The sequence below is a fragment of the Oncorhynchus mykiss genome, chromosome 29 (assembly GCF_057628025.1).
Source record: "Oncorhynchus mykiss isolate SJ-2025 chromosome 29, ASM5762802v1, whole genome shotgun sequence".
NCBI lineage: Eukaryota > Metazoa > Chordata > Actinopteri > Salmoniformes > Salmonidae > Oncorhynchus > Oncorhynchus mykiss.
In genome coordinates, this window is record NC_143050.1 from 45,389,101 (window position 1) to 45,399,960 (window position 10,860).

Genomic DNA, 10,860 nt, shown 5'->3' on the forward strand with positions numbered 1-10,860 from the left:
TCTTGCATCTGGGAAACTTAGCCTGGAGGAGTAAATTAATACCCCCCCGGGCAGATAAACGACAGGATGAACCCAGGGTGGTATAATTTTAGGTTCTCGGCTCAACAGTCAAGGCTGTTGAGTCGACGGTTTCATTATTGCAAAAATTAATCAATATTGAATAAAGATGATTGTTTGAAGAAATGACAATGTCTCAATCACTTGAATAGAATTTCCAACACAAATTAAATATACAACGAGCAAAGCGTTCATGTGGTTTATATGTGGCTGCTAGTTCTGTGTTTGAGTGTGGTCAGGGGGTGTATTCATTCTGCCAATTCTGTTGAACAACTTTCCTTAAACGGAAGCCAACGAAACGGCAGAGGTGGGAAAAGTACTCAATTGTCATACTTGTAAAGATACTTGGGCTCCCGAGTGGCGCAGTGGTCTAAGGCATTGCATCTCAGTGCTAGAAGCATCACTACAGATCCTGGTTTGATTCCAGGCTGTGTCACAACCAGCCGTGATTGGGAGTCCCATAGGGCGGCACACAATTGGCCCAGAGTCGCCTGGGTTAGGGTTTGGCCGGGATAGGTCATCATTGTAAGTAAGAATTTGTTCTTCTCTGAAAGGTTAAATAAAAACATAAATAAAATATGACTCAAGTGACTCAAGTGAAAGTAACCCAGTAAAATACTACTTGAGTAAAAGTCTAAAAGTATCTGGTTTTAAATGTACTTAAGTACAGTGGTGTAAAAAGTACAAAGTAAAAGAAAATGCTAAATATCAAATTACTTATATTTAACAAACCAGACGGCACAATTTCCTTTTTTATTACTTTTTTTGACAGCCAGGGGAACACTCCAACACTCAGAAATAATTTACAGATAGCCAGGGGAACACTCCAACACTCAGACATCATTTACAGATAGCCAGGGGAACACTCCAACACTCAGACATCATTTACAGACAGCCAGGGGAACACTCCAACACTCAGAAATAATTTACAAAGGAAGCATTTATGTTTAGTGAGTCCACCAGATCAGAGGCAGTAGGGATGACCAGGGATGTGTGAATTTAATATTTTTCCTGTACTGCTAAGCATTCAAATTGTAACTAGTACTTTTCAGTGTCAAGGGGGAAAAAAAAGGAAAAAAATACATAATTCTCTTTAGGAATGTAGTGAAGTAAAAGTAGTCAAAATTATAAATAGTAAAGTACTGATACCCCAAAAAACTACTTCAGTAGTACTTTAAAGTATTTCACAACAGTGCGAAACGGTGATAAACATACTTGAATTTGTCCAATAGAAACTCTTGTTTGTAGCTGTTGGACTAATGAATCAATAGGGGGACAGGGAAAGAGTTAATGTGCCCTGATACTATGATATACCTACCGTGTGGGTATGTACTGTAGACATGGACGAGAGTTGAAAAGGGGTGTTTTTACGAAAGAGAATAGCAACACCTCTAGCCTTGGAAGAGAAGGATAATTGACAAACTTGAGAAGTCCAGTTGGATCTCAGATTGCCGTTGGTTTGTGGCTTTTATATGTGTTTCTTGCAGGAAAATTATGTCAGCAACTTTAACATCTGACTGATTCCCATGATCGTTTCCTGGCATTTACATCCAAGGGCATTTAAAATAAAACATCTTAAACATGTACAAATTAAAATAAAACTTGTCTGACAGCAGAAAACAAAAACAAAACACAGTAACAGGCCCCAGAGAAACCCGTCCTCCCCACTGCTTCCCCCAATAGTTTTTATATTTGTTATTTATTTAACCTTTATTTAACTAGGCAAGTCAGTTAAGAACAAATTCTTATTTACAATGATGGCCTACCAAAAGGCCTCCTGCGGGGACGGGGGCCTGGGATTAAAATAAATATATAAATACAATATAGATACAGGACAAAACACACATCACAACAAGAGAGACAACACAACACTACATAAAGAGAGACCTAAAACAACAACATAGCAAGGCAGCAACACAACATTGTAACAGCACAAAATAGTACAAACATAATTTGGCACAGTCAACAGCACCAATGTCAAGAAGGTAGAGACAAAAATATATCACACAACACACCCACAACTGTCAGTAAGAGTGTCCATGATTGAGTTTAAAAAAAGAGATTTAGATAAAAAACTGTGCCGTTTGTTGAAGCTCGTTCCAGTCGCTAGCTGCAGCGAACTGAAAAGAGGAATGACCCAGGGATGTGTGTGCCTTGGGAACCTTTAACAGAATGTGACTGGCAGAATGGGATTTGGGGAGGACGATGAGGAGGACGAGGGCTGAAGTAGATATATCAGATAGGGTTTTATAAATAAGCATCAACCAGTGGGTCTTGCGACGGGTATACAGTGATGACCAGCTTACAGTGGAGTATAGAGTGCAGTGATGTGTCCTATAAGGAGCATTGGTGACAAATCTGATGGCCGAATGGTAAAGCACATCTAGTCACTCGAGAGCACCCTTATATCTCCGTAATCTAGCATGGGTAGGATGGTCATCTGAATCAGGGTTAGTATGGCAGCTGGGGTGAAAGAGGAGCAATTACGATAGAGGAAACCAAGTCTAGATTTAACTTCAGCCTGCAGCTTTGATATGTGCTGAGAGAAGGACAGTGTACCATCTAGCCATACGCCCAAGTACTTTAATGAGGTGACTACCTCAAGCTATAAACCCTCAGAGGTAGTAATAACACCTGTGGGAAGAGGGACATTCTTCTTACCAAACCACATGACCTTTGTTTTGGAGGTGTTCAGAACAAGGTAAAGGGTAGAGAAAGCTTGTTGGACACCAAGAAAGATTTGTTGTAGAGCATTTAACACAACATCTGGGGAGGGGCCAGCTGAGTATAAGACTGTATCATCTGCATATAAATGGATGAGAGAGCTTCCTACTGCCTGATCTATGGTGTTGATGTAAATTGAGCTGAGCGTGGGGCCTAGGATTGAGCCTAGTGACAGGTAGTAGCTGAGACAGCAGATTTTCTGACTTTATACACTGCACTCTTTGAGAGAGGTAGTTAGCAAACCAGGCCAAAGACCCCTCAGAATCACCAATACTCCTTAGCTGGCCCACAAGAATGGAATGGTCTACCGTATCAAATGCTTTGGCCAAGTCAATAAAAATAGCAGCACAATATTGCTTAGAATCAAGGGCAATGGTGACATCATTGAGGACCTTTAAGGTTGCAGTGACAAATCCATAACCTGAGCGGAAACCAGATTAGTATACCTGAGAGAATATTATAGACGTCAAGTAAGCCAGTCAGTTGATTACTGACAAGTTTTTCCAACACTTTTGATAAACAGGGCAAAATAGAAATAGGCCTACAACAGTTAGGATCAGCTTAATCACCCCCTTTAAATAAAGGATGAACTGTGGCTGCCTTCCAAGCAATGGGAACCTCCCCAGACAGGAGAGACAAGTTCAAAAGGTTGGAGATAGGCTTGGCAATGATAAGGGCAGCAACCATAACCTCTCTAGGGTACTCTAGCGTCCCACCTGGCCAACATCCAGTGAGATTGCAGAGTGCCAAATTCAAATACAAATATACTCATTATAAAAATTCAGAAAATATACAACTATTTTACATAGGTTTAATGATGAACTTCAGATTTAAAAAATGCTTTACGGCGAAAGCATACCTTACAATTATTTGAGAACAGAGCCCAGCAGACAAATCATTACAAACAGTAACCAGCCAAGTAGAAGAGTTACATAAGTCAGAAATTGAGATAAAATGAATCACTTATCTTCATATGTTTGCACTCAGAAGACATTAATTTATTCAATAAATGTTCCTTTTATTTGATAAAGTCTCTCTTTATATCCAAAAACCTCCGTTTTGTTCACGCGTTTTCTTCAGTAATCCACAGGCTCAAACGCGGTCACAACAGGCAGAAAAAAAAATCTAAATTGTATCTGTAAAGTTCATAGAAACATGTCAAACGATGTTTATATTCAATACTCAGGTTCTCTTTAGTCTAAATAATCAATAATATTTCAACTGGACAATAACGTTGTCAATATAAAAGGTAAACAAGAAAGGCACTCTCTCGGTCGCTCGCATGAAAAATCTCTGTGACACAGCAGGGTCCACTCATTCAGACTGCTCTTTCTCCCTCATTTTTCAGAATACAAGCCTGAAACAATTTCTAAAGACTGTTGACATCTAGTGGAAGGCATAGAAACTGCAATTTGAGTCCTAAGTCAATGAATACTGTAATGGCATTGAATAGAAAACGACAACGAACAAAACAAACTTCCTGAATGGATTTTTCTCAGGTTTTTGCCTGCCAAATCAGTTTTGTTATACTCACAGACATTACTTTAACAGTTTTGGAAACTTTAGACTATTTTCTATCCAAATCTGTGAATTATATGCATATCGTATCTTCTGGGCCTGAATAGAAGGCAGTTTAATTTGTGCATGCTTTTCATCCAAAATTCCAAATGCTGCCCCCTACCATAGAGAAGTTAAAGAAGAAAGGGTCTAAACCATCTGACCCAGATGTTTTTGGGGTCAGGTTTAGGGAGCTCCTTTTTTATTTTATTTAACTAGGCAAGTCAGTTAACAAGAAATTCTTATTTTCAATGACGGCCTAGGAACGGTGGGTTAACTGCCTTGTTCAGGGGAAGAACGACCTTGTCAGCTTGGGGATTCGATCTTGCAACCTTTCAGTTACTAGTCCAACACTCTAACTGCTAGGCTACGCTGCCACCCCCAGCCCCTTGGATTCAGTGACTGCCTGCAGGGAGAAACTTTGTAGCAGGGCAGGGGGAAAATAGGGAGAAGCATCCGGTGACCATAGCATTAGAAGGGGTGGGAGATGAGGAAATGTTGGATGGGCAAGGAGGCATGGCTGAGCCAAATAGGAATCCTGACTTAATGAATTGGTGATTCAAGAGCTCAGCCATCTGCTTCTTGTCGGTAACAACCACATCATCAACATTAAGGGACATGGGCAGCTGTGAGGAGGAGGGTTTATTCTCCTGGTCTTTAACTGTTTTCCAGAACTTCTTAGGGTTAGACCCACAGAGAGAGAACTGCTCCTTAAATTAACTAACTTTGGCCTTCCAGATAACCTGAGTACACTTATTTCTCATTTGCCTGAACGATAGCCAGCCAGCTTGAGTGTACGTGTGCCGAGCCTTTCGTCAAATGCAATTTTTGAGGTCAAGTAACTCTGCAAGATCATGATCTTGTTATTAATTCTCATTTTCTTTATTGGGGCGTGTTTGTTAACAATACCACTGAAAATAAAAATGAAGGTTCAAGCGTCTTCGACAGAGGGGATCAAGCTGATTCTGTACAATTTCACAGAGGCCAGTTCGTAAAGGAAGGCTTGCTCATTAAAGTTTTTTAGCAAGCGTCTATGACAATCAGGACAGGTTGTTTCACTGAGCTGCCATCACGAACATAGGCTGTAAAACAGTGATCACTAAGGTCATTACAGAAAACACCAGGCTGATACCTATCAGGATTATTTGTGAGGATAACATCGAGGAGACTAGCCTTTTCTGGGTGTTTGGAGTCATACCTTGTGGGATTGGTAATAATTTGAGAAAGATTTAGTGAGTCTTATTGCTTTAGGACTTGGTCAGGTGGCTTAAGCATGTCCCAGTTTAGGTCACCAAGCAGGACAAATTCAGACTTGGTGTAAGGGGCCAGGAGAGAGCTTAGGGCAGCTAATGTACAGGCCAGTGCTGATGGAGGATGATAGCACCCAGCTACAGTCAACAAATACCTATTTGAAAGTTTAATGCTTGAAACCAGCTAATCAAATTGTTTGGGGACATACTAGGTGGAGACAACCGAGCAATGAAGGTGATCCTTGGTAAAGATTGCCACTCCCCCACCTTTGGAAGATCTGTGTTGCTGAAAAAGGTTATAACCAGAAAGGTTAACATCAGTATTTAAAGCACTCTTCCTTAACCACGTCTCAGTAATGACCAACACATCTGGATTGGAGCTGTGAACCCACACTTTCAATTGATCCATTTTAGGTAATAAGCTTCTAGTGTTAACAAGCAGAAAACCCCGGCTTTTACGAGAGCAGAAATCAGTGAAGCAGATATCAGAGCACAATTCAGAATTTGGGCCTTGCAACTGTAGATTGGCCAGGGTGAACATGCACATTTCCAGATATCATCAGCAGTAATACAATCAAGGCACGGCAGAGGACAGGGAGAGCTCTGCAGTGCTGATATATGACATCTGAATGTTCATCAGATGGCAACAAGATCATATTGTACAGCAATTTCATCAGGTAACATAAATACAAAGCCGGCGAGAGGTGGTTAGAATAAGATGGGAGGCCAAAAGTCTGTGTAACCAATAGAAAGTCCCGAGTGTGGGAACAAACGTAGTCTGTCCCACGGTTGGATAAAGAAAGTTTATAACAAAACTGCCCATACATCATCAGATACGTCATCAGAGCACGCAACAGAACATTGTACTGTCTACACTCGGTTTGTTGTTTAAATTAAAAATCAACGAGTACCAACAGCTTTACACTATGGAGGAACAACATACTCCTTAGTGGAAAGATCCGACCATCTCACAAAATAACTTTGACCCGACAAAAAAGAGAAAAACAGATTAATCTACAGACACAGACGATTTATTTACCATTGAAGTAGAGGCTAGTGCTCTGGCTGGAATCCATGCAACACTGGAAAAGTTGTGTGATGAGGTATCAGGGCTGAAGGGGAGTTTAGAGTTTAGCCAGAGTGAAATTCTCACGCTCCAAGGAGAAAACAAGGCACACACAGCCAAGGTAAAAATCCATGATTCCAACATGCATTGTCTACTCAGTGAAAACAGGGTGATGAAGGAGTCTCTACTAGACATACAAAGTCGTAGCATGCGTGAAAATATTTTTTTTTCTGTGATTCCTGAGGACACATCCAATAATCCAGAGGGCTCGATCAGAAAATTCATGCAATCCGCCTTGAAACTTCCTATAGAGACTGTAAACAAGGTGGCTTTCCACTGAGTTGTTAGTGGAATTCTAAATTCCTATATGTTTTGTAGCCAAAACCAAATTCACACTCTCTCTATTTCATTAATGAGTTGTAAATTCATTAATTATGCATGAAATAGATCGAGACCAGTCTTAAAGGTCAGGTTATAGCGTTTAATTCAAGAGAGTACTGCCCAAAAATACAAAGAACCTTACATTTTAAAGAGACAACATAAAATTACATCATCAGTTTCCCACCCCCTCTCCGATCCACAAAATAGCTCAGTGTCTTCAGTTCTGGAGATCTTCTTTTACTCCCCTCATTAAACAAAACATTCCAATCTGTCTAAAAGACATCTTCTCCTCCACTACTGGAACATCAAAGACCATTCTTATCTGTCAGAAAAGATATATGCCCTCCTTCTCCCTTTCCCACAAGGTACAGATAATTCATTTGTTTTACTTACATTTTCAGTAACAGCTTAACCAAGAACCCATACATTTCATACCATAACATAATAGTATTAAAATAACTGGTTCTAATTTAAATGTATGCATAATTAATCATTTCAACTATAATTTCCTCCAACATGAGTACACAGACTTGGAGCTTGGAGCGACAAGAACAAGGGTCCCCGATCAAGCACCGCAAAATTTGAACACTACCAACAAAAGGAGCTGATCAAAAGCAGGGGAAGGGAGCACCTGTTATGGATGATGCGAATTTTCGCAGCTTTTTGTTAAAAATCGCGCAACATTTCAAAGTCCTGCTACTCATGCCAGGAATATAGTATATGCATATAAGTATGTGTGGATAGAAAACACTCTGAAGTTTCTAAAACTGGTTAAATCGGGTATGTGGCTATAACAGAACGTGTTTAGGAGTAAAAATCCCTGGTAAAACTGTTTACCAAAAACAAAACAAAAATATTCGTCCGCCATTCAATGTAGTGTTAAAGGCGACCTAAAATAAATGAGGACGCCTGTAAACGCCTACAGCTTCCACACGATGTCGCCATTGCTGTCATTTTCAGATTTATTTATCCTTGGTTACAACACGAATAAGCCCCTCCTTTCTTGAGGCGCACCACAGTATGTTGTGAAACTGAAAAAATGGACGATGATTTCCAGACTTGCTGCTATCGAATACAGATCGCCCCGTGATCAATTTGATACATCATTAACGTTTATTAATACCTAAAGTTGGTTTAGAAAAGTCGTTTGAAGTGATTTGTAAAAGTTTATAGGCGACTTTTGTAATTTTAAAAAGTGACGTTGCGTCTTGTAAATGGGCTTTTTGCAGCATCAGACTGGCCTTCAGCAAATGACATTTTGGGTATACAATGACGGATTTAATCGGGAAAAAGACCCAATTGTGATGTTTATGGGACATATAGGAGTGCCAACAAAGAAGCTCGTCCAAGGTAATGAATGTTTTATATTTTATTTCTGCGTTTTGGGTAGCGCCGACTACCGCAAAATCTGTTGTTTACGTGTCGTGCTGGTATTTTGGGGGGGTGCATGCTATCAGATAATAGCTTCTCATGCTTTCGCCGAAAATCATTTTACAAATCTGACTTGGTGGCTAGATTCACAACGAGTGTAGCTTTAATTCAGTACCTTGCATGTGTATTTTTATGAAAGTTTGAGATTTATCGAGTACTATACTCGAGTACTATAGGTGGCGCTCTGAAATTTCCGCTGACCTATCCCTGTGCAGGGACCACCTCCATAACAAGTTAAAGGAACCAAATTCGGTCTCTATGACCAATTTCCAACGGAGAAAACGAACGTCGTAAGAGACTATCCGGTACAAAGGCTACAAAGGGAGAAGGGTAAGCGTGCCTTTCTCAATGTGGACAAACTCTTTATAGATGGACAGCATGACACCATGGCTGTACTAAATTCTGCAGGGAATTCCGGTTACGAAAAAAAAGAAAGCATGGGAACTGTAAAAAATATCTGAACATTATGAAGTGGATATGAACACACACATCTCAATTACATGCTCGCTTACACATACCTGATCTCGCTCTCTTCTCTCACTATTTCTCTCTTTTCTCTTCTCTCCCTCTCTCTCTATTGTCGAGAACTGTTTTAGAATTTAATGTGTTTATTGTTTGTCTATCTTTTTAATGTATTTGTCTACAAGTTTATATACAGTGGGGCAACAAAGTATTTAGTCAGCCACCAATTGTGCAAGTTCTTCCACTTAAAAAGATGAGAGAGGCCTGTAAATGTTCATCATAGGTACACTTCAACTATGACAGAAAAAATGAAAACAAATCTAGAAAATCACATTGTAGGATTTTTTAGGAATTTATTTGCAAATTATGGTGGAAAATAAGTATTTGGTCAATAACAAAAGTTTATCTCAATACTTTGTTATATACCCTTTGTTGGCAATGACAGAGGTCAAATGTTTTCTGTAAGTCTTCACAAGGTTTTCACACACTGTTGCTGGTATTTTGGCCCATTCCTCTAGAGCAGTGATGTTTTGGGTCTGTTGCTGGGCAACACGGACTTTCAACACCCTCCAAAGATTTTCTATGGGGTTGAGATCTGGAGACTGGCCAGGACCTTGAAATGCTTCTTACGACGCCACTCCTTCGTTGCCCGGGCGGTGTGTTTGGGATCATTGTCATGCTGAAAGACCCAGCCACGTTTCATCTTCAATGCCCTTGCTGATGGAAGGAGGTTTTCACTCAAAATCTCACGATACATGGCCCCATTCATTCTTTCCTTTACACGGATTAGTCGTCCTGGTTCCTTTGCAGAAAAACAGCCCCAAAGCATGATGTTTCCACCCCCATGCTTCACAGTAGGTATGGTGTTCTTTGGATGCAACTCAGCATTTTTTGTCCTCCAAACACGACAAGTTGAGTCTTTACCAAAAAGTTATATTTTGGTTTCATCTGACCATATGACATTCTACCAATCTTCTTCTGGATCATCCAAATGCTCTCTAGCAAACTTCAGACGGGCCTGGACATGTACTGGCTTAAGCAGGGGGACACGTCTGGCACTGCAGGATTTGAGTCCCTGGCGGCGTAGTGTGTTACTGATGGTAGGCTTTGTTACTTTGGTCCCAGCTCTCTGCAGGTCATTCACTAGGTCCCCCCGTGTGGTTCTGAATATGAAAGTGGACAAAAAAGAGATTTGGCTCATTAATCTATATGGTCCAAATCAGGATGATCCATACTTCTTCGAAAACATTTATACCAATTTATTGAACTTACAGGCAACAAATGATCAAATCATTATGGTAGGAGACTATAATATAGTGTTAAGTACCTCAATGGACCGTAAAGGTAATCACTCTACAAACTATCATCACCGTGCCCTTAAGGAAATCACAAATATTATAGACATTAGAAATAGTGGATACTTGGAGACTAAAAAACCCCGACCTAGTGAGATATACATGGAGGAGACTTAATCAAGCTAGTCGTCTTGACTACTTTCTTGTCTCTTTCTCTCTTGCATCAAAGGTTAAAAAGTTTTAATAGGAGACAGAATGCGATCGGATCATCGTCAAATTGGCATTCACATAACTCTTAGAGATTTTCCACGTGGACGGGGATATTGGAAATTTAATCCAAGTTTACTGGAGGAAAACTTATTATTTTTTAACTACGACAAAATAGTTTATAACTGAATTTTTCCAGCATAATATAGGTTCAGCAAATCCCCTTATTGTTTGGGATACCTTTAAAAATGTACCTTCAGAAGTCATTCAATTCAATATTCATCAATAATAAAAAAAAAAACGTTTCTGGCTAAAGAGACAAGTCTGACAAGGGAAATCCATGAACTAATTGTACAGGTAGATAGCAATACAAATGATACTACAGAGATACAAAATAAGATGAAAAACAAAAAGAACTCGAGGAACTTAT